A 6,000-nucleotide genomic window follows, 5' to 3' on the forward strand; every position below is an offset into this window, starting at 1 on the left:
TATTAAAATGTCTTCTATACACCAATGTGCACAACAGAAATTAAATAATAAGTTATACTTTTGTTTGTATTACTAAAGTACTATGCATGATAAAAGTTTAGGTAAACGATCTTTACACTCCAGATGTAAATATATTTGTTTTTTATTACTACCAACGTTTCGCTTTTACAGCTTCTTCAGGGATAATACATTTAATAATACTCTTGAAGAACATTGTTTTACTAACAATAACTTATTGGGTCACAGTTTTATCTTACCTCATTGCTAAAATCACAAATTAATCACAGACTGATTTTACAATGAAAATTACAATGCAACTATTAAAATTAAACTATTTAACTCGGCTTCGGCTAAACGAATCGTCTCGGCCCAGCGGTTTGCATATGGTAAAACTTTTCACCCAACCCCTTAGGGAATCCGGGTATTTTACGAAAACTCTTTTACGGGGATTCCTTGAAACGGACCCCAAAGTTGGCGTTAATTTACCTTAGAGCACGTAAATAAGTAGGCCTGCTAATTACCATTCGTAACTCGGTTAAAGAAATTAAACTTGCATCATAGAGGCCCTGTAAATGTGGACCATAGATCCACGGGTTCGCTAGTGTTCCAATAAGATCCCTTGTTATTATTGTTTGCTTCTATTACAAATAGTACAAGAGCAGAGCTCGTACAATTGTTTGTCATTTCTCCCCCCCCCCCCGGACCTCTGATATCCACAAGAATTGCCCTTTGATATCCCGAATAAAAAAAAAAAGGTTTAGTTCACCAAGATAGCTATAAATTATAAATTTAATTGCAAAATTCCGATATTTTATTTTATCTACGCTATTTGCCAACAAGATTGGTGCACACCGTTTTTGTTTTAGACACAAATACGTTTTAATATATATATATATATACAACAGTACAATTTACAACAGCAACTATTACGATTAATTACTACAAACAAAGAGTTCACTAACTTACAAATAACATAAAATCTTCTTCCTAGTTCAGAGTCTCCTTGATATCCAGCGAGTTAACTTGAAGTCAATGTACGTACAATTGCCAAGAAGCTAGCTAACTTTGTCAGACACTGAATTGTTAGACCGTTGAAGTAAGATAATATTTTCATAAAACCACTAATGTCCGATGATAATTCAGTAGTATTTTCGGAACGATACTAACATCCGATGAGAATTCACTGACGTTCGAAATTTATAACTGTTCCTGGTCAAATGTCGTATATTTTCAGGTTGATAAGGGTTAGCAAAATCACGGCTTATAGCGTACACGGTTATAACAGGTTCCTAGCAGACTTATTATACTCTCTCTTTGGCCTTGGTCTTTTCATACATGCGAGAAATGTTTTCTCGAAAGATCGGACAACAATACTAAATTATATTCAACCGGTTACGGAAGTGGATATATTGTCGATTCTTGCGTTCACGAATATTCTACAACCTTGGAGAATTGGCGGGTGTTTCGCCATACGTAACTAACGCGGTAAGCAAGGCACGTTTTTACACATAAACTCAATCCCAACAAATATTATCATTAAAATAAATATACAACAAATTCGTTACACGCAATACATGTTTGACATTATAAGTTACGCATATTTTTAAATACAAATTTAATCTAAACAGCATCCATATAAAAAATAAATACATAACAATAAATTCGTTAGACAATGACCTCAAGAAGTGTGTCCACGTGTCGCTGGCTTCTACGCTAGTTTGACTCAATATGTTATCGCTTATTTGAATGTTTTTTTTTCTTGCGTGTGGTTTATATTCTATTATTTTAGAGTTATTACATTTTATTGTATGATTTTCTTCTCTAACATCATGGAACACTGCGAATAGATCGGGATTACAGTCCTCTGTGTCTTTTGTTGGTCTTTTCGTTTCTCCAGTGTGTTAAGTATATAACCACAAGAATATTACAAATGTTTCACTCTCCAATTGATCTTTAGGTGGTTTGGTCTGTATTATCTGTGGCTTTAAATATTGTCCTGACTTTTTATTGTTTGCATATACTTTGTATATTTTCGGAAATACCTTCAACATGCGGAAATCGTGTCTTCTTTTTTTTGTCAAGTGTTTAGGTCATCCATTATCAAAGGGATTCAAAGTGATATGTTTCCCCACATTCTTTTTAGCGTCTTCTATATTACAAATTATTTTTTCTTAAGATTAGATCGTTTTTACACTGTTGGAGTGGTTTATTGTATAACTGATGTACTTACTTGTACCTAGGTTTCCTGTAGACTCCTGTGGATAGACAAGTTATATGTCTTGGTGACCACTGCATCTACAAATTGGAGCTTTTATCTTTTCCTGTCTTGAATTTTATCGTTGAATGCTGTCTATTCAAGTGTTTCATGAATTCTGGAATCTTGTCTGAAGTTTGTGTGGTCACATTAAGATTACATCCTCATCAAATTTGAGCCAAATCCTTGGTCTCAAAGTAGACGTTTTCGGTGTGTGAACTTTGAAATATTCCATGTACAAGTTACTTAGCACTGGTCATAGGCTAGGCCTTATCTCGTTGACAGTATATTCCTTCACGTTAGAAGTATCTTGTGTTGATACAGGGAGATTTTCAGTTCGCTACATTGTTTTAAGTTCTTAGACTTTCGAGCTGTTGGCGGAATGCCTGTAGTATTTCAAGTGTTGATAAACGTGGAATACATTAGTTACATTGAAACTGATAATGGTATCTTGTGAGGTTATCGTTCCTGCTGTTAGGTTGAGTTATTAACATGTGAGGCTGTTTTACTGGTTAATGGGGATATTATATCTTCAAGGCATTCAGCCAAGAGATGTGACGTGGTGAATCTTTGAAGTTAACTGTGGAGTTTAGAGAATAGCTTTGTTTATGATTTTTAAGAAAACCATAGATCTGTGGGGTGATGCTATGATGTACTGTTAATTACGTGACTACTTCTGCTCCGGCTAGTTTTGATAGTTCTTTAAGTGGTTAATATATATATATATATATTTCCGTGTTAGTTGTTGAGTTAAGTTTAATCTTTTCAATTGAAGATAGATGATGTATTATTCTTCCTTGGCCACAATTACAGTGACATTACCTTTCTCTGTTAGTATAATATTTGTACTATTGTCTTTCTTTATGTACCCGAGAACAGTTTTTATATTAGCTTAGTTTTGTAGAATATACCCTATTAAAATTTTATTCTGGCATGTTTATGATATTCAGTCCAGCTTGTTCTTGGAGAGGAGAAGGTATCAAATGTTTAATTGCTTTCCTCAATGTAGCCTTATTTTCAAATTCTTGCACAAATACAAAGAATCATGGGTAGTTTAGCTAAGTGTTCACATACTCTTAGGTAGTTTAGTTAAGTGTTCACATACTCTTTGACTCTTGTATATTAATATATACCAAGAATTATAAGTATATGATTTACATAGAGTAACACCAATAAATCAGTTTAATTTCATACTAGTGCACTTAACTGTGAGGGATTTTTCTTTTTTTCTTTTTTTAGATCTACTCGTGCATTTTCAAACTTTCATTCAGTTAGTTATCAGGATGTCTGGTACGACACAAAAATGCTATTTATGCAATATTCTCTACAGGAATGTGGAGCATGCATGTTGTTTTACTAGAAGCGCAGTGTGAAAAATGTTGTCATTTTTTAAGACCTTGCAAGCTACAGACGCATATCTGGAAACAGTAATCTTCCGTCTTATAGATAAAAGTTTTTATAGTAATATTTTATAGACTCAAAACCACACGTGTTTTACTGCAATATTTGTTAGTCATATATACAATTGGCCAGCTACACAGAAATGCAATCACCTAACAGTTCGTAAGTGTGTAATTTAACGTGTATTTTTAATAGTAGTCAGTTTATCAATCATGAGAGTAGCTATGCCACACTTGAAACCATTTAGGTAAGAGGCCGAGAGAGAAAGAAAGAAAAATAAACAGACATTCAACTGCATGTATTAGTTGTTCTTGTCGAGCTGATATTATGGGAGGGTTGTTTTTTTTTATAGTTTCACAGATATAGGTTCATCATGAGAGAATACTTGGATGTGAAACAAGTCATTACAGACGAGAATTGGCATTCTAAATATTTATCATTATAGTTTTTTGTGTTGATGTACAATCCATCATATTAGCAGAAATGCTGGGTTTTGTCAACGTTATATTCATTTGTATTGGCTAATGTAGAACCCGTCATCATACTTCATGTAGAACCTGGATAACATTGTGTGCGGTGAGTTGGGTGAAAAGGAGGGATTCATTTTTTATTTTCACGTGAATTATTAGATCCTTTTGATGTGGGATAATCTCAGACACTTCGGGATTGAGAACTCCGTGACTGAGATCATATATTGAATCATTCTGGAAATACTGTTTTGATACATTTCTGTATGTAAACAGTGTGAGAGTGGCTTCCTTATTCGCAGCTTGACTGGACTTGGGTTTACTTATTAAATATCACTGTTGAATGTTGCATCACTACTGGCATGATTTGGAATATCTTTTCGTGGCGTCAGTTCTTGTGACGTACAGCATAAAAGAGGGCATTTCACGTATGTGAAATCGATTCAGAATAAAACCGAATATTAGATGGCTCGTGAATTGAAGTAATTATATTATAAATATCCATCTAATATTCGGTTTTATTGTTAAGGATCGTCCTACAGGAGAAGGGCTTTGTAGGTCTCGTGAATTGAAGTAATTATTTTATTATTACACCTACAAAGCCCTTCTTCTGTAGGGCGATCCTTAACAATAAAACCGAATATTAGATGGCTCGTGAATTGAAGTAATTATTTTGTAAATTTACCAACAAAGCCCTTCTTCTGTAGGACGATCCTTAACAAAATTATGCCAATGTTGCACTACGACTGATTACGTCAGAAACCGAGGAAGTACGGTTGGTTAAATACTCTAACTGTTTCACTCTTACAATAATAATAACAACAGCAGAAGTAAATGATGAAATGGTATAGTATTTGTTATATAAAGGCCTTAATCAACTCACATATTTCATTGTTTCAGAAAGAATGATCCACCGTGATCCGCTGAGTATTGAAATATTTATATGTATTTCAGTTTAAACTATGTTTTCCCCAACAACTCTCAGGTGAAGAAAAATACGAAGGTTTGTTTGTTTTCTTAATTTCGCGCAAAGCTACACGAGGGCTATCTGCGCTAGCCGTCCCTAATTTAGCAGTGTAAGACTAGAGGGAAGGCAGCTCGTCATCACCACCCACCGCCAACTCTTGGGCTACTCTTTTATCAACGAATAGTGGGATTGACCGTCACATTATAACGCCTCCACGGCTGAAAGGGCGAGCATGTTTGGTGTGATGGGGATTCGAACCCGCGACCCTCAGATTGGGAGTCGAGCGCCATAACCACCTGGCCATGCCGAGCCAAATACAAAGGACTTCCTTATACAACTTTGCTGTTGAAACTAAAAATAATCCGAATAGTAAATTCTAATAGATGCACAATTAATAAAATATTAGCTCCAATATAAATTTCAAAAGAAGAATATTAATGCACCGTACAGACATATAATCGCAAAGTCACCCCAGCTGTATAATTACCAAATTTTCCCTCTAAGAGTAAATATATTTTCCCCCGACCAACAATATGCTTAAAAATACTGACATAAACACAACTGCAACAAAATTAGTATCAATATTGTTTTGTTATCGAAATCGCGTTTTGCATTAAAGTATAATAAATGATTTTCACTTTTCTCTACATGTTAGCGTTGTTTTAGGCTACTGAACACACATAACTAGGATATACGGCTCATAACGTGACTTAGTTTCGCTGTAAAAATATTATAAAACAGCATTGAAGCGATAATTACCTGTAACATCATAGTTTTTTATGCATAGTCAGGACCCACGGCATAAAATACGTACAAATGTTTCAGAAAATAAAAACAAAACCTTGTTTAATATTCTAGTGAATGCAACCATTATTTTTAGTTGATATTCTGAAATTTCATGCACCACTAAA

The sequence above is a fragment of the Limulus polyphemus genome, unplaced genomic scaffold, assembly GCF_000517525.1.
Source record: "Limulus polyphemus unplaced genomic scaffold, Limulus_polyphemus-2.1.2 Scaffold383, whole genome shotgun sequence".
In the NCBI taxonomy this organism is placed as follows: Eukaryota; Metazoa; Arthropoda; class Merostomata; order Xiphosura; family Limulidae; genus Limulus; species Limulus polyphemus.